Genomic DNA, 20,754 nt, shown 5'->3' with positions numbered 1-20,754 from the left:
TTTATAAAAAAAAAAAGTTTCTGTGCCGAGATAATCTTATAAATGTGCCCCTGCTGTGTACTGTGTAATGTCTGTGTCTGACCGTACAGGAATATGGTCTGATCATACCACAGCTCCTGGGCAGGGGAGGAAACAAAAGAGAGTACACAGGCAGGACAGCAGGGAATCACAGCTGATAAGTTTTGTGAAGTAACTTATTTTTTTCTGTGAGGTAAAATATTTTTTCTGTGAGGTAAAACATTGTTTTTAAATGAGCAGGGAAATGTTTTACCTCAGCTGTGATCCCCCTCTCTAATGTCTGTATACTCTCTTTTGCTTCCTCCCCTGCCCAGGAGCTGTGGTATGATCAGACCATGTTCCTCTACGGTCAGACACAGACATTACACAGTACACAGCAGGGGCACAGCTAAAAATGAAAAAGTACTTTTTTTTTCACAAAAAAATTCTTTTAGCCTCAATTTTTTCATTTTCACATGGGCAACAGGATAAAATGGATCCTAAAATTTGTTGGGCAATTTCTCCTGATTACACCAATACCTCACATGTGGGGGTAAACCACTGTTTGGGCACATGGTAAAGCTCGGAAGGGAAGGAGCGCCATTTGACTTTTTGAATGAAAAATTATCTCCATCGTTAGCGGACACCATGTCGCGTTTGGAGAGCCCCTGTGTGCCTAAACATTGGAGCTCCCCCACAAGTGACCCCATTTTGGAAACTAGACCCCCCAAGGAACTTATCTAGATGCATATTGAGCACTTTCAACCCCCAGGTGCTTCACAGAAGTTTATAACGCAGAGCTATGAAAATAAAAAATAATTTTCTTTCCTCAAAAATGATTTCTTAGCCTGGAATTTCCTATTTTGCCAAGGGTAATAGGAGAAATTGGACCCCAAATGTTGTTGTCCAGTTTGTCCTGAGTACGGTGATACCCCATATGTGAGGGTAAACCACTGTTTGGGCGCATGGCAGGGCTCGGATGGGATGGCACGCCATTTGGCTTTTTAAATGGAAAATTAGCTCCAATCATTAGCGGACACCATGTCACGTTTGGAGAGCCCCTGTGTGCCTAAAAATTGGAGATCCCCCACAAATGACCCCATTTTGGAAACTAGACCCCCAAAGGAACTAATCTAGATGTGTGGTGAGCACTTTGAACCCCCAAGTGATTCACAGAAGTTTATAATGCAGAGTCGTGAAAATAATAAATACATTTTCTTTCCTCAAAAATAATTATTTAGCCCAGAATTTTTTAATTTTCCCAAGAGTAACAGGAGAAATTTGACCCGAATATTTGTTGTCCAGTTTCTCCTGAGTACGCTGATACCCCATATGTGGGGGTAAACCACTGTTTGGGCACATGCCGGGGCTCGGAAGTGAAGTAGTGACGTTTTGAAATGCAGACTTTGATGGAATGCTCTGCGGGCGTCACGTTGCGTTTGCAGAGCCCCTGATGTGGCTAAACAGTAGAAACCCCCCACAAGTGACCCCATTTTGGAAACTAGACCCCGAAAGGAACTTATCTAGATGTGTGGTGAGCACTTTGAACCCCCAAGTGCTTCACAGACGTTTACAACGCAGAGCCGTGAAAATAAAAAAATCATTTTTCTTTCCTCAAAAATGATGTTTTAGCAAGCAATTTTTATTTTCACAAGGGTAACAGGAGAAATTGGACACCAGTAATTGTTGCGCAGTTTGTCCTGAGTACACTGATACCCCATATGTGGGGGTAAACCACTGTTTGGGCGCACATCGGGGCGCGGAAGTGAGGGAGCACCATTTGACTTTTTTAATACAAGATTGGCTGGAATCAATGGTGGCGCCATGTTGCGTTTGGAGACCCCTGATGTGCCTAAACAGTGGTAACCCCTCAATTCTACCTCCAACACACCCCTAACCCTAATCCCAACTGTAGCCATAACCCTAATCACAACCCTAACCCCAACAACCCTAATTCCAACCCTAACCCTAAGGCTATGTGCCCACGTTGTGGATTCGTGTGAGATTTTTCAGCATCATTTTTGAAAAATCCGCGGGTAAAAGGCACTGTGTTTTACCTGCGGATTTACTGCGGATTTCCAGTGTTTTTTGTGCGGATTTCACCTGTGGATTCCTATTGAGGAACAGGTGTAAAACGCTGCGGAATCCGCACAAAGAATTGACATGCTGCGGAAAATACAACGCAGCGTTTCCGCGCGGTATTTTCCGCACCATGGGCACAGCGGATTTGGTTTTCCATAGGTTTACATGGTACTGTAAACCTGATGGAACACTGCTGCGAATCCGCAGCCAAATCCGCACCGTGTGCACATAGCCTAATTCTAAAGGTATGTGCACACGCTGCGGAAAATGCTGCAGATCCGCAGCAGTTTCCCATGAGTTTACAGTTCAATGTAAACCTATGGGAAACAAAAATCGCTGTACACATGCTGCAGAAAAACTGCACGGAAACGCAGCGGTTTACATTCTGCAGCATGTCACTTGTTTCTGCGGATTCCGCAGCGGTTTTACAACTGCTCCAATAGAAAATCGCAGTTGTAAAACCGCAGTGAAATGCGCAGAAAAACCGCGGTAAATCCGCAGCGGTTTAGCACTGTGGATTTATCAAATCCGCAGCGGAAAAATCCGCAGAGGAACAGAATACGTGTGCACATACCGAAACCCTAACCCTACCCCTAACCCTAACCCTATTCTAACCTTAGTGGGAAAAAAAAATTCTTTATTTTTTTATTGTCCCTACCTATGGGGGTGACAAAGGGGGGGGGGGTCATTTATTATTTTTTATTTTGATCACTGTGATAGATGATATCTCAGTGATCAAAATGCACTTTGGAACGAATCTGCCGGCCGGCAGATTCGGCGGGCGCACTGCGCATGCGCACTGCGCATGCGCCCGCCATTTTGGAAGATGGCAGCGCCCAGGGAGAAGACGGATGGACACCGGCAGGATCGGTAAGTATGATGGGGTGGGGGGGAGCACGGGGGGGGGGGAACGGAGCGCGGGGGGTGGAACGGAGCACGGGGGTGGTGGATCGGAGCACGGGGGGGTGGATGATGCACGGGGGGGTGGATCGGAGTGCAGGGGGGTTGGATCGGAGCACGGGGGGGGTGATTGGAGCATGGGGGGAGCGGACAAGAGCACGGGGGGGAGCGGAGCACAGGACGGAGGGGAGCCGGAGCAGTGTACCAGACAGATCGGTGGCTTGGGGGGGGGCGATCGGTGGGGTGGGGGCACATTAGTGTTTCCAGCCATGGCCGATGATATTGCAGCATCGGCCATGGCTGGATTGTAATATTTCACCAGTTATAATAGGTGAAATATTACAAATCGCTCTGATTGGCAGTTTCACTTTCAACAGCCAATCAGAGCGATCGTAGCCACGGGGGGGTGAAGCCACCCACCCTGGGCTAAACTACCACTCCCCCTGTCCCTGCAGATCGGGTGAAATGGGAGTTAACCCTTTCACCGTATCTGCAGGGACGCGATCTTTCCATGATGCCACATAGGCGTCACAGGTCGGATTGGCACCAACTTTAATGACGCCTACGTGGCGTCAAAGGTCGGGAAGGGGTTAAATATTTTACTGACACCTCAATTCATTCAGCACCACAGTCCTCTTACCCACATCACTTGCAAAACTAAGGTAGCTATTTCACCAGACCAATTTCTTCAAGTTTGATTATAGGAATAGATAAACAATCATCCTTTGTGCTTGGATGACATGTGCCACAAGAGATGGAGCAGGCAATTTAATCTCGTAACCATGTTGCTGGCTCTGCAAGATGTGGAGGTTGGGGCCTCGGGACATTTTCTATACAGAGGCATTTGTCAGTCGTGTAAAGGATGATAATGATGTGTTAGCAAAGAGCTGCACATGTACCTTCGTCACACCAGCAGGGATGCTGTTCACTTACCCATCTGTACTCCCTCAGCATCTGTTTCCTCCCAAATCCTGCCAGGTATCCTTGCTTTGTGCTTTCGGCTTGCTCACATGCTCCTGACCTCTTAAAGGGCCAAAGTGCTGCTAAAAGCATCCCCAGTTAATAGCTGGGAGAAGTCTGTTATTTAAGGCACCTTCCCCTATTTGGCAGGTGCCTTAGCAACTTTAGTTATCAGTCATTATCATGTTACCTATTTGTAAGGTCCCCACCTGTGCTATCTGTATCTGATCCTATTTATCCTGCTTACCTGATCCTGTGCTCACTGTCTGCACCTGATCCTGCCCATCCCGCTGTACCTATACCAGAACCCATCCTACCAATGCCTAATCCTGTTCCTGATCTGTCTGAAGCAGTAACTGTGTGCCTGCACCAGTGATCCCATACCTGTGGCCTTCCTGTGTTCCTGTACCAGTCCTGCATTTGTCTACCAGCCACATACATCCTGCTAACCAGTTACAGGCTGGTCCTACTTCCCTGCCCCTTTGAGAGTTAGCTGCCGTGGCTCCGGGTTCCATCCTTTAGTAGCACCTGGCATCCACCTTGGTTCAAGTCTAATCACACCATCAGGGGCTTTAGTGAAGATCTCTCTCCCTTCCACACAGTGCTATACTCTAACTGCTGCCTGAACTGACAGATCTGTCCAAACACTGACAAACATCTCCTTACTAGTGATGAGCGAGTGTACTCCTTGCTCGGGTTTTCCCGAGCACACTCGGGTGACCTCCGAGTATTTATGACTGCTCGGAGATTTAGTTTTCTTCGTAGCAGCTGAATTAATTTTCAAATTTTGAATGATTATTAGTGATGAGCGAGTGTGCACTGCTCATTACTCGAGTTTTCCGAGCATGCTCGGGTGTTCTCCGAGTAGTTTGGTGTGCTCGTAGATTATGTTTGAGTCCCTGCAGCTGCGTGATTTGCGGCTGCTAGACAACCTGAACACATGCAGAGATTGCCTGTTTGCTAGGGAATCCCCACATGTATTTCAGGTGCATATCATACAGCTGTGGGGACTCAAACATAATGTACAAGCACGCAGAGAACACCGGAGCATGCTTGGAAAACTCGAGTAAAGAGCACACTCGCTAAACACTAATGATTATTAGTGATGAGCGAATATACTCGTTGCTCGGGTTTTCCCGAGCATGCTCAGGTGATCTCTGAGTATTTGCGACTGCTCGGAGATTTAGTTTTTGTTGAGACAGCTGCATGATTTACAGCTACTAGCCAGGCTGAGTACGTGTGGGGGTTGCTTGGTTGCTAGGGAATCCCCACATGTAATCAAGCAGGCTAGTAGCTGTAAATCATTCAGCTGCCGCAATGAAAACTAAATCTCTGAGCAGTCATAAATACTCGGAGGTCACCCGAGCGTGCTCGGGAAAACCCGAGCAACGAGTAGACTCGCTCATCAACACTCCTTACCATCACATGATATTCTATACTGTATGGTTGCTACCACTGCCACTTATGATGCCAAAACATATCTCCTATTTGTCCAGTGTGTTCTATAGTTATACTGTACTGCTGCTGAGAAAAGTACCCTCTTCAGGTTAACAAACTTGAAACTGCTCCCAAAATAGGGATAATTTTTTCACCGCTTGCAGACAAGTCATTGAATCTTCACTTTGTGATCAGCTTACCTGTTCCTGCTCCCTAAATAATAGATAATGTTTGGATGGTTTACAATTGAAATGATTTCCAAAACAAGGGATAACTTTCACATCTACAGTAGTTAAAAATCTATGGCATCTTTGCTTTCAAAACAGCATACCCATTTCTGATCCCTAAATAAAGGGATTTTTTTTGCACAGTTTGAGAATACTCCACTGTTTATTTATTTTGAATATAGCACACCTCTCTAAGATCCCAAAATAAACAAATTTTTGTACAACTTGTTCAGCAGATATAACTTCTTCTCTAAAGAGCAAACATTTTGCTAATTCCAAAACAGAGATAATTTTTGGACGACTTGTAAAAAAGCTTTAGCTTCCTCATGTAGCAAATGTAGCATTATGACACCATTGTCACCATGGCAACTATTAAGACAACATTGTCACAATGGCAATCTGTTATAACATCATGGTCACCATGGCAACCAATCTGATACTTTTGTTGCCATGGAAACCTGTTATGGCATCAGGCAACTTATGACATCACTGTCCCCATGGCAGCATATTATGACATCTTTATTGCCATGGCAACCCATTATGACATCATTGTCACTATGGCAACCTATTATGGCATCAATGTCGCCATTTCATCCTATTATGACATCATCATCACCATGGCAACCTATTATGGTATCATTGTCACTATGGCAACCTATTATGACATAATTGTCATAATACCATAATAGGTTGTCATGATGATGTCATAATGATTGCCATGGCAACGATGATGTCATATTTGTTGCCGTGGCGACAATGACATTGTCACCGTATGAACCTATTATGGCATTATTGTCACCATGGCAACCTATTATGGTATCATCGTTGCCATAGCAACCAGTTATGACATCATCATTGCCATAGCAACCATTATGACATCATCTCCATGGGAACTCATTATGACATCATTGTCACCACGGCAACCCATTATGATATCATTGTCTCCATGGCAATCACTATGACATCATTGTCACTATGGCAACATATTGTGACATTTTTTGCCATGGCAACCTATTATGACATTGTCATCATGGAAAGCGATTATGGCATTGTTATCACCATGGCAACCTATTGTAACATTATCATCGCCGTGGCAACCATTATGTTATCATTGTTGCCATGGAAACCATTATGACATCTTCATCGCCTTGGGAACCTACTATGACATCATTATAGCCATGGCAATCATAATATCATCGTCTTATTGGCAACCTATTATGACATCATTGTCACCTTTCTAAGCATTATGACATCGATGTAGCCATGACATCCAATTATGACATCATTGTTGCCATGGCAACCATTATGACATCATTATCACCATGGCAACCTATTATGGTATGATTGTCACCATGGCAACCCATTATGATATCATTTCACCTTGGCAACATATTATGACATCATTTGTCACCATGGCAACCGTTATGACATCATTGTCACTGTCACAAAGTGACTGTCCTGGAGTGACACGACCCAACGAGGGGAAGGTCACAAAACGTCGAAACACACAAGGGTACACCGGGGACACTTTAACAACGGTGGGCTCTGTCGGTAGGGAACAGGGAATGGACACATCCTGCACTCACCTGAGTCCCTATATAGGTTATTTCACCCCATCTCCAAGCAGCATACCTAGTCCCTCATTTGCCCTGAGATTTTCCCTAAGTTGGGAACTGGCAGGTTAGAGCACTGGTCCCACCGCTGCACAGGGGAAGTTACAGACAAGAAAGGGATAAAGAAACAATAACACCACACTTAGCTTTCTATGCTGCAATGCACCGCACATCAGTGTTCAGCTCCTGACTCCAGCTAGGTTGGTCTCCAAAAGGACCTGTATAACCAACAGTCAGCTGATGCATCAGGTGACCTTTTAAAGGAAGGTGGGAGTGGTCACCACCTGTATAAGAGACTAGGCAGCAATGTAATTACACCAGCAGCCCCCGGGGAAAAAATGCATTAACCAATGATAGCCTGAAAGGAAAAACGTTTTAATCTGAGAGGCCAGATCTGCCACAGGTCTAAACATGGATCGTGACAGTCACCATGGCAACCTATTATGGCATCATTGTTACCATGGCAACCCTTTATGACATCACCGTTTGCATGGCAACCTATTATGATATTATTGTTGTCATGGCAACCCATCATGGCATTGTTGTCGCCATGGCAACCATTGAGACATTATTGTCACTATGGCATCCATTATTACATCATCATCACCATTGCAACCAATCTGATACTATTGTTACCATGGCAACCTGTTATGGCATCAGGCAACCTATTATGACATCATTATTGCCATGGCAACATATTATGGCATCTTTGTCACCATAGCATCCCATTATGACATCATTGTCACTATGGCAACCTATTATGACATTTTTTTCGCCTGGCAACTATTATGACTTCATCGTCACCATGGCAACCTATTATTGTATCATTGTCACCATGGCAACCTATTATGACATCATCGTCACCTTGGGAACCTATTATGACAACATAGTCATCATGGCAACCTATTGTGACATCATTGTCATAATACCATAATAGGTTGTCATGGTGATGATGATGTCATAATGGTTGCCATGGTGACATGTAATGGCATCAGGCAACCTATTATGTCATCATTTTCGCCATGGCAACACATTATAACATCTTTATCGCCATGGCAACCCATTATGACATCATTGTCACTATGGCAAACTATTATGGCATCATTGTACCATGTCAACCTATTATAATATCATTGTCACCATGGCAACTATTATGACACCATTGTAGCCTTGATAAATCCTTATGACATCATTCTTACCATGGCAATCATTATGACATCATTGTCACCTTGGGAACCTATCTATATATATAATTGTCTAAAGGTTTTTCCGTCTGTCTGTCTATCTGTCTGTCTTTCTGTCTGTCTGTCTGTCTGTCTGTCCTGGAAATCCCGCGTCTCTGATTGGTCGAGGCCGCCAGACCTCGAGCAATCAGCAACGGGCACAGCGACGATGATGTCATAAAGGACGTAGAAATCCCACGTTTCTGATTCAGCGACGGGCACAGTATCGACCTAGATGTCATAATGGTTGCCATGGCGACAATGATGTCATAAAGGTTGCCTCGACCAATCAGCGACGGGCACAGTCTGTCGCGAATTCTGGAATCATCATTGTCCATATACTACGGGGACATGCATATTCTAGAATACCCGATGCGTTAGAATCGGGCCACAATCTAGTTATGACATCATTGTCGCCATGGCAACCTATTGTGACATCATTGTCATAATACCATAATAGGTTGCAATGAAGATGATGATTTCATAATGGTTGCCATGGCGACGATAAAAGTCATAATGGTTGCCATGGCGACAATGATATTGTCACCATGTGAACCCATTATGGCATTATTATCACCATGGCAACATATTATAGCATCATTGTTGCCATAGCGACCATTATGACATCATCACCATGGGAACTCATTATGGCATCATTGTCGCCTTGGCAACCCAATATGACACCATTGTCACAATAGCAACCATTATGACATCATTATCACCATGGCAACCTTTTATGACATTATTTTTGCTGTGGCAGCCTATTATAACATCATCGTCGCCATGACAATCATTGTGTTATCATTGTTGCCATGGAAACAATTATGACATTACTGTTGCCATGACAACAAACATGACATCATTGTTGCCATGGCAACCAATAAATTATTGTTGCCATGACAACCATTATTACATCATCACCATGGCAACCAATCTGATACTATTGTACGATGGCAACCTGTTATGACATCTTTGTCGCCATGGCAAACCATTATCCATCATTACCATGGCAACCACTATGATATCATCATCCCCATGGCAACCTATTTTGGCATCATTGTCACCATGGCAACCTATTATGACACCATTGTCACCATGGCAGCTATTATGACAACATTGTCACCATGACAACCGTTGAGACATCATTGTCTCCATGGCAACCATTATCACATCATCGCCATGGCAACTAACGATACTATCATCGCCATGGCAACTTGTTATGGCATCAGGCAACCTATTATGACATTATTGTCACCATGGCAACATATTATATCTTTGTCACCATGGCAACCTATTATGGCATCATTGTCGCCATGGCAAACATTATGACATCATTGTAGCCATGACAACCCATTGTGACATTTTTGTTGCCATGTCACCCCGTTATGGTATCATTGTCACCATGGCAACCTATTATGACATAATTTTCATAATACCATAATAGGTTGCCATGGCGATAATGATGTCATAATAGGTTGCCATGGCGACAATGACATTGTCACCGTGCGCACCTTTTATGGCATTATTGTCACCATGACATCCTATTACGGTATTGTAGCCATGGCAACCAATTATGACATCATCGTTGCCAGAGCAACCATTATGACATCATTGTCACCATGGAAACCTATTATGACATCATTGTCACCATGTCAAGCTATTATGGCATTATTATCACCATGGCAACTCAATATAACATCATTGTCGCCATGGCAACTATTATGTTATCATTGTTGCCATGGAAACCATTATAACATCAACGTTGCCTTTGGCACCTATTATAACATCATTGTAGCCATGGCAACCTATTATGACATCATTGTCGTTATGGCAACCCATTATGACATTATTGTCACCATGGCAACAATTATGACATCATTGTTGCCAACTTCATCATCTTCATGGCAACCTACTAGGACATTTTCGTTGCCATTGCAACCAAATAAGGCATTATTGACACTATGTCAACCCATTATGACATCATTATCGCCATGTCAACAATTATTACATCGTCACCATGGCAACCTATTATGGCATCATTGTCGCCATAGCAGCCTATTATGACACCATTGTCACTATGGCAACAATTATCATCGTTGCCATGGCAACCCATTATGACATCATCATTGCCATGGCAACCATTATGACATCATCATTGCCATGGCAACCATTATGACATTACTGTTGCCATGGCAACAAAATAATGGCATTATTGTCGCCATGGCAACCCATTATGACGTCATCATTGCTTTGGCAACCTTTATGGCATTATTGTCGCCATGGCAAACATTATGACATCATTGTAAACATATCAAGCTACTATGGCATTATTGTCCCCATGGCAACCCATTATTACATCATTGTCGCCATAGGAACAATTATGACATCATCATTGCCATGGCAGCCATTATGACATCATTGTAGCCATGACAACCCATTATGACATCATTGTTGCTATGGCAACGATTATGAGGGGTGAGTGGAGAACGCTAGACAGATCTAACATCCCTCTGTCTGCCCTATAGTCCCTATACAGGTTCCGCATCTATCGTTGAGCAGGATTCCTAATCCCTGCCTGACCCTGATGATAAGCCTGCACCAGGAAGGACAGGATGAGTGCTAGTCAATCCTCACTACCACTAAACACAGAGCTTGAGTAGACTCAGAAATACAGATGTCCTCCAGCAACACCAAGTAGGAAGATAGCCAAGTGCAATAGCTCCAAGCCACAACAGGGAACAGTAAATAGATATATCACCTCAACTTTCAATTAGCAAGCTGTAAGTTATAAACACCCCGGTCCAGGTGTGTCAACTAGAGCTGGGGGAAGGTTGCCACTGGGTGCTAGAGTCAGAGGGCCTAGGAAGTCTGCAAAGCAAACTGCTGAGACCTACTGCAGTCAGATGCAGAGTGATGGTCTGCAGCCTCTGACACACCCGTGACATATATACACACCTTTTCTGAAAGGCCACAGAGGCTGCAGCACCATTAAGCAAGAGGCACAACTAACCAAACAACACCATGAAGACCAAGGAGATCTGTAGATAGTCAGGGTCAAAGTTGTTGAGAAGTACAGGTCAGGGTTGGGTTGGGTAGCACCATCAAATCCATTATCATCAATTGGAAAGAACATAATTCCACAACAAACCTGCCAAGAGAGGGCTGCCCACCTAAATGTTTAGCCCAGGCAAGAATGGCGTTAATCAGAAAGGCAGCACAGAGACCAAAGGAAACCCTGAAGGAGTACAGAGTTCCCAAGCAGAAACTAGAATCTATGTCCATACGACCACAATAATCCATACACTCCATAGAGGTGGTCTTTATGGAAGAATGGGCAGGAAAAAGCCTTTATTTAAACAGAAAATTTGTAGGGTTTTGAGTTTACCAAAGACATGTACAGACTCCCCAAATGTATGGAGGAAGGTGCTGTATTCAGATGAACCCAAAATTGATCATTTTATCCACCAAGGTAAATGCTATTGTAACGGCAGTGACCGCAGTCACGGCCCAGCCGACGTCTCCATGCCGCCAGACCTTGAAGATGTGGGGCGAGCGTCCCAAGTGGGAACGGAATGTGGACCCACTGGACCACATAGGGTAACCTGGACCTACCCAGACTAGGGAAGGGCAGCAAGCAGGGTCTGTGGCAGTTGAGCATGTGGACAAAATGGTGATATGCAGAACTAGATTACACCGCACAACTTCCGGTATGAAGAAACAAAGTTTACTTAAATGAAATCACATTACATAAACAAAACATAACGATGCCAGGCTCCCGATTCTGCACATCAAGGAAGGGTACTCATCTCAGGATAACAGATGAAGGCACGAGGACATCACGGGTTGATACAGTCCAGGGTTATCTGGCATGGGCATACTAGGATGGCATCTCTCTCTCAGGCGCAGCACAGGCTCAGCGGGAGAACATGAGACACCAACCTCGGACAGCCTTCAGACGATGGCAGGGGTCCTCACGGGTTGATGCAGTCCAGGATCATATGGCACTGGCATATTAGGACGGCCTCTCTCAGGCCTCAGGTGTAGCACAGGCTCAGCAGGAGAACATCAGACACTGACCTTGGACAGATGTCAGACGATTGCAGGGGTCATCATGGGTTGATGCAGTCCAGGGTCATCTGGCACATGCTTATTAGAACAGCCTCTCTCTCAGGCCTCAGGTGTAGCACAGGCTCAGCAGGACAACATCAGACACCGACCCAGGATAGACGTCATCACAGGGTGGATCCCGGGGAACCAGTGGAACATCGGGTCACAGGCAGGACATCAAGACATCGGACACAGGCTGGACATCAGGACATCATGACACAGGCGGGACCTCAGGACATCGGACTCAGATTGGACATCAGGCCATCGGCCACAGGCTGGATATCTGGACAGAGGCTGGACCTCAGGACATAAGGACACAGGCTGAACATCAGGACATCGGACACAGGCTGGACATCTAGACACAATGCAATGCTGTGGCAATGCCCAACAGGAAAGAGAGAGTTTATATAGGAGCTGCCCCTCAGCTATAGGCTGAGGAAAGGAGCACAGGTGCACACACTAACCCTAGTAAAAGCAGGGAAGGTGTGGCCTCATGCAGGCTAAGCATAAACAAAAACCATTACAGCAAGTCAGCACAGGAACTGAGGCTTAGGGCACCTGGCAGCGACTGCAAGCCTGAACACATGTAAAAGTCATGCACCAACTGCAGAGGAGCTTGAAACCCACGGATAGCTTTCACAGTGGCAGCCAGGGATCACACATGCAGATGATCATACAGCAGAGCAAAGGCATCATAACACTTGTACAGCTACGCAACGGGGCAGGGAACTGAGCCACATCCATACAGGTAACAGACAATAGTATCCCTGCATATTAGGTGGAGAGGAGCAAAGGGTTCAAGCAGAGTAACGCCGTAAAAACAAGGTACGGACCCATCTGCGTTACAGCTATGTCTGGTGCCAAACCAACAAAGCTCATCATTGCAAGAACGCCATCCCCACAGTGAAACATGGTGGTGTCAGCATCATGCTTTAGGGATGTCTTTCAGTAGCAGGGACAGGAAAAATTGTCCTAGTAATGGGGAAGATAGTGTGAAATCCAGGGATATCCTTAAGCAAAATCTGTTTCAGTCTGTCAGTGATTTGAGACTGGAACGCACCTGCCAACAAGACAATGACCCAAAGCATACTGTTAAAGCAGCACTCAAAATGTTTAAGGGAAAATGTGTAAATATTTAGAAGTGGCCTCGTCAGAGCCAAGACCTTAATCAAATTGAGAATCTGTGGTCAGACTTGAATATTGCTGTTCACCGGAGAAAACTTGAAGGAGCTGGAGCAGTTTTGCTCTGAGGAATTGGCAAAAATCCCAGTGGCAAGATGTGGAAATCTCACAGAGACCTCATAGAGATCCAAAGTGACTTGCAGTTGTATTTGCTCTACAAAGTACTGAATTTAGGGGGGGTGAATAGTTATGCACACCGAGGTTTCAGTTATTTTGTCCTATTTGTTGTTCGCTTCACAAAAAAAAAAAATGTTCACAGTTGTACGCATGTTCTTTGCATGAAATGATGCAAACGCCCCCAAAAAACAATGAATTCTAGGTTGTGAGGTAGCAAAACATGAAAAATGCCAAGGGGGTGAATATTTTCTCAAGCCACCATATCTGTATAATGTACGGGAATGCTTTGCCTCCAAAGAAAAAAATGGTTTTCTAGCCCTTCTCAATTCTGGCAAATTGATGGAGGTTATTTTCTAAACCAGATGATCCTTTTGGCACTTCAGGCTACTTTCAATGCATTGCATTTAGTCATATTCTCTTACACTCAGACTCCTATAGCTTAGAAGAAAACCTTTTTATTTTACTGCCTTTCTCATTGCACTTGTCTTTTAAGAGAAATAATGGACAGTGATGACTCCTCTGTATAGATTTTTGGAGAAAGTTGAGGCTCATTGGGTTATATTTGTCTTACATATAAAAATGACTCTACAACAAAATGATTTTTACTTCCTAAACAGAATGTCACAGAGGCTTGTTTAAGTGAAATCTGCTGTAGCATGAAATGGAAATAACAAAACTGGGTGATTGAAGAATAACATCTAGATTAAAATGTGTATAAAGCACGAAGAAAGGAACATTTTTTGCAGGCTGAATGTTATCTGAACCTTCCATATATTTCAGTATGTATTTATGTTTTAATTCAATTTAAAGTACAAAGGAGCTTATTTTGGAAAACTGATGCAAAATAATAGAGGTATAATTTTCAACAATAATCAATGCTGTTTTTATTCTAGCTGTAATAAAAGTCAATGGCATCCCTCAGGATCTACTACACAACAGATCCTTCTAATCAATCAAGGAATCGGGTAATAAAAGAAGACAAGATGATAGAATGTAATACTGACAAATTTCCCCACTGTAGGTGTGTTGCAGACTGGCCATTCATTTCCTTACATCTCCCCCGCATATGGAATCTAAATGAGCATGGTATTGTGTGTTGTGACAGGAAAGTGAGCAGCTGCCCATCATCTCTAGAGGCAGCAAAACTCTCCCTAAGGCCGGCGTCACACTAGACCGTAATACGGACGAGTGCAGTGCGCTAAAAAATCGCATAGCACTCGCCCCAATGTTAATCTATGGGGCAGCTCCCATCATCCGATATTTTCTCGGCCGTATTCAGGATCCGAGTGAAATCGCAGCATGCTGCGATTGTCAGCGTATCTCGGGCGAGAATCGCCAATGAAAGTCTATGGGTGCGAGAAAACATCGGATTACATACGGACCATGCGTGTGCATTGCGAGAAATACGGAAGACTTCTCCAGGTGACAGGAAATTGAATCATCCATTATCAGGAAGCTTTGGAATGCTAATTTCAGGCCCACGCTGGATTGCAAACCAGGAAGCACGCCTCCACGGAGTGTTCTGTTGTAGCAGCATGGCCAGGCATAATAATGTGGAGATGCTCATTGCTCTGGTCCATGATAGGCCTGAATTATGGGACCAACGCGACGCACATTATGCAGACCGTGCACGTAAAGACGCAGCATGGAGGGCAATATGTCGCCACATGTTCCCCGATTTTGATGAGCGACCTCAAGAGGTTCAGCAAGAAATATGTAAGTACCATTCTTCAAAAAAATGATGTTTATATTTTTTTTTTCCTGAAAAAAAAAAAAAAGCCAGAAAGCATCATATGTGTTTTGTTTATGATGTGAGTAAATCATCCATGCTCTTGGTTGAAGATGCAAAAACATTACCAAGAGACACAAATATGGCTTTAAATTATTTTAGCTATAGTCCGTTAATATAGGGCCAAAGGAATTTTATGTCCCCCTAGCCTCCTGGGCCCATGTGTTTTTGCAAACCCTGTAACTGTTTGTGTGTGATATTTATATCAAATATTTTGTATATTTGCAGTCAATGATGTAAATAGACGCTGGCGGAGTTGCCGGGACCAATACCGCCGTGAACGACAACTTTCTGGTCGGAGTGGTGATGCAGCCCCCAAAAAAAGGAAATACCTTTATTATGACCGTCTAAATTTTCTTGCCCCGGTGATGGAGCTACGACCGTAAGTGCATGCATGTCTACAAATATTTAACACATTTTATGATTTGAATATGTATGTATTTTTTAATATAAATAATGTTTTGTGAAATACAGAACAGAGTCAAATCTGACTGAAAGAGAGACTGGATCTGACTCAGAGTTGCTGATTGACCCTGTTGCTAAAGATGCAGAATTGGCTGGACCATCTGGGCAAGCAACAGGCAGCAACCACCCTCCCCCACCACCACAACCAGCAGCAGCGTCTACCGCTCCACAGGAGGCAAATCCTGAGGTTGATGAAGGAGCCCAGAGCAGCAGTCCAATATTGGCTCTGGATACATCACCACAGCCTACTACCAGACCAAACCGTGGTCGTCGCAGAAGGGTGGCTTTGAACATTGGCACCAGGAGGCAAGTTGATACCGGGGTGTTGGACTATTTGTCCCGAGCTGCCAATGATGATGGGGAGGAAGCTTACTTCCGCAGTCTTGCCCGCTATTTACGGCCCATTCCCCGCTCGCTCAGGCTGCGGACCAGAGGTTGCATCCAAATTTTGCTAGATGCGGCAACACCCCCAAACAACCCGACTAATATCTTTAATTATCTGGAACGGTGGCAAATGTCATCTACCAACCTTCTGGTGGTGCAAGACCTTCCACAGGACCAATCACATACTGTGTCAGCACCACCCCCGCAACCTATAGCTCCCCAACAACAGCCTGCACAAACCACACAACAAGGCCAAAACAGGGGTATTTATGATTTTGCAGCACATCCCCAATCTGACCACTTGAACAGACACATGTTTGGAGGCTGGTCCCAACATGTGTCTGCTCGACATGGCCATATTGGGTGTTCTGAACAAATGGGTCAAGCCAGTAGCCAGGACTTGATGCCCTTCTACCCTCCACATCAAGTGTTAGGTCATACACATGATCGCAGCTTGCAGCAACACCCGCAATTTATATCTGCACTAACACAGGTAGACAGAGTGGTTGGTCAACCACCCAGGCCAAGTTCCGCACATGCTGGACACCCGCCATCACCATCACCACCCCCAACCTACCATAACCTGTAATGTTTTGGATGTTATATTTTGCCTGTCATTTTGGCTTTTTGTTGGCCTAAGTTTTTTGTGACCATGGCATGTAAAGCTGTGTTGTTACTTTTTGTTAAATTACATATGAAAATTGAAATATGTTTTTGGAATACATATATATATGCGCAGAGCAGTAAAAATTTGTTCTGAAAACAGAGTCTTATGTATTGGTCCAGCTACATACATGATTTGTCAACTTTACACACTTACATCTTTTCATCATCAGATACATATTACACCAATTTCTGAAGCAAATTATGTGATTTATTAACTTAGAATCTAAAATAAAATTAAGGCAAAACAGCATTGTCTTGCCAAACCGTAGATCCCTCTGGTGACACAAAAAAATTGGTTAAAACATCACGAACTTTTAGGCCAGAGGGCTGACGACGTGAAGGACGAACACGTGTAGTTGTCAAGACAGTATTTGCATAATCAATGTCATCTGCAGCAGATAATGGGCAATCATGGTCTCTTGTAAAGTTGTGAAGAACAACACATGCTTTAATCACGCCATTTACATTGCCTTCACTCAGTTGGATTGCAGACTGAAGGACCCGCCATTTTGCACTGAGAATGCCGAATGAACACTCGACCAGACGGCAGGCACGGGAAAGACGCAAATTAAAGATTCTGCGCCGGTAGTCCAGGCCTCTCCGTGGATAGGGTCTCATGACGTTCCTTGATAATTGAAAGGCCTCATCTGCTACCATCATGTAAGGCACCGCATCCAAATTAGCACCTGGTATGTGACTTGGGGGTGGGAGATCCAATTCATTGTTGCGCAGCCGCCGACCCATAATGGAAGAACTGAAGAGTCAGACTCTAGAGTCTCCAGTTCTCCCATAGGCCCCAATATCTACAATTATAAACCTGTAGTTGCTGTCGACTAGGGCCAACAGCACTACAGAGAAAAACTGTTTATAATTATAGAATTGGGTCCCTGAACCTGGCGGCTTACGCACACGGATGTGCTTTCCGTCAAGAGTCCCAATACAGTGCGAAAACTGGCATGTGTCCTGAAATCCTTGAGCAATACGTAACCAGTCTGCAATTTTTGGTTCAGGCATCACCTCTTGATGGAGTCTTCTCCAGATTTCCGTGCATGTATCCCGCACAATCCCAGAAATTGTAGATTTGCCCAATAAAAACTCTAAATGCAGGGCCGCATATGATAGGCCAGTGGCAAGGAAGCTAAAAGACAAAAGAATATTGTTTTCAAAGATAAAATTAACACAATACAGGGTGATATGGGGCAATAAAACCCTTTTTAAAAAAAAAAAAAAATGAGATGCTATGGCTTTGATCTTTTCAAAAATTTAAATTAAGAAAAGAAGAACAAATTATGTTGAAGTTACTTAACCATTTAAGTATCTAATTTGAATAAGGGGGATCGACAAAAAAATGTGTAACAGATTGGGTCAATTAGTATTAAGGCATACCGCAAGGTAAGGATAAGGCGCTCCTCAGCTGAAATAGATTTGCGCATCCTGGTGTCCTTCTTCGTGATCCCTGGACGCAAAATCTCCAACAAAATGTCAAAGGTTTGAATCCTCATCCGACAATAGTTGAAGAACTTGTCCGGATTAGTCCTCAGAGCAGCATACAGACGGCTGAAATGGCCTTTAGTGATACGTTGTTTGATAAGTGGATGTACCCACATCCGTCTCCGCCTCCTCGGATCTACAATAACTGGGTATGGCTGGCCAAAACATTGGGAAAGTACCCAGTTGAAAAGAACACGCTCTGTGGTGTTGAAAGTCAGTCGATCAGACATGTTGCTCATCAATCCGAAGTGCATCAACACAAGCAGGGACTCTACTGCATAGATTAGTGGGTGGCACCTGTGTTTAGGGCCATTAAATAATGTTCTTGGTGATGATTTAAATTTTTTCAGGTGGAAAAACCATTATATGTCCATTTTGCAAGCCTGCGAGAAATTCTCGCCATACGGATGCCATACGGATGTCACACGGATGTCAAACGGATCATTTGATGCGACAAAATCGCATCCTCGCACTGCACTCGGATCACTGTTTTGTAAAAATTTGTGCGATTCTCGTCCGTCAAAAACGGACCTTTTTTTATACGTTGTGTGTGTCCCCGGCCTTAAACTAAGGATCTGGCATATTGAATTCCAAAAGACCAATCTTTCTCTACCACAACACCTGCCATCACAGCTAAGCCCTCTGTGCATTACAAGGCTTGAAAAAAAATGTATTCAATATACAAATTTTTCAGACTATAAGACGCATCGGACCATAAGATGCACCTACGTTTTAGAGGAGGAAAAGTAATCAAAAAATGTGGTCATGACTCACTGTTATGAGGGGATATCTGCTACTGACACTGTTATAGGGATAGCATCCTCCAATTTTGTACTAATATCACAATCCTGGTATATTTGATCCTCATCCTGGCATACATGGCCCCCCTTCCCCATCCTGGTATACATGGTCCCCCATCCTGGTATACAAGGTCCCCATCCCCATCCTGGCATACATGGCCCCTATCACCCTGCACACATAAAAAATAAACGACTCTACTTACCTTCCCTTTGCTCCCTCGCACTGCGGCATCCTGTGCTGATGCCAGCAACTGATTTCAGCTTGTAAGCAGCACATGACATCACTGTCTTGCGCGCCACCACAGGCCGAGGTCAGCTGCCAGAAAATTCACTGCTCCCCATGCTCAGGACTATGGGAATTGAGAGCAGTCAATATTCATCTTCTTTAATAGCGGACACAGTGTTAGCCGCAGCCACCGGCTTCCTCCAGCAGCTGGACGATCACATGTGCTTGCTATTAAAGAGAATGATTATTCACTGCACTGCACTCCCATGGGAGTGAGGAGTAGTGAGTATTCATTCTCATTAATAGCGGGCACACGTGATAGACCAGCAGTTGCAGGAAGCTGGCGGCTGCGGCTATAAGTGTGCCTGCTATTAAAGAAGATGAATATTCATTGCTCTCAACTCCTATAGTCCCTCCCACCTCTCAGCGCCAGCTTTAGTGCATAGAGGTGGGAGGGATCATAGGCGTGGGGAGCAGTGAATATTCATTTTCTTTAACATTGGGCATATAAGTTTGCTGCAGCAGCTGGCCCCTGCATCCTGTGACTCACTCCTCCGCCACCACCACCTCCAGCCACAGCAGAACTAAGGTGCATCTGGACTATAAGATGCATTCCCTACTTTCCTCCAAAATTTTGGAGGAAAAAAGTGTGTCTTAGAGTCCGAAAAATATAGTACTGTCTTACTACCAAAAAAAGTTCCAAACGGCTGGCAACTAGTTGTCTCTCTTCTGTCTAACTTGCCTATTGTCAAGTGTAATCCGTGTCTAGCAGCAGAGAGACCAAGATAGACTAGGTCTCATTCAGACATCCATGTTGCATGTATGTGATCTATCCATGTTTTTAACAGATTAAACATGTACCCATATTCCATGGGGCAGTTCATATGTCCATGTTTTTTCACAGAATGTGTAAAACTCAAGGAGACATGTTCATTTTTCTTGTGCAGCACAGATAAAAAGTACTAGCACACAGATGGCATCAGCATGCAGTCCATGTGCTGTCCGTGTTTAACATCGAAAAGGATAGGAGAAGCTTTATCATTTATTTATTTTTTCCATACATGAAAAACATTGTTAAAACACTGATG

Source organism: Ranitomeya imitator, chromosome 7, assembly GCF_032444005.1.
Source record: "Ranitomeya imitator isolate aRanImi1 chromosome 7, aRanImi1.pri, whole genome shotgun sequence".
Classification (NCBI taxonomy): Eukaryota; Metazoa; Chordata; class Amphibia; order Anura; family Dendrobatidae; genus Ranitomeya; species Ranitomeya imitator.
This window is presented reverse-complemented; position numbering follows the sequence as displayed.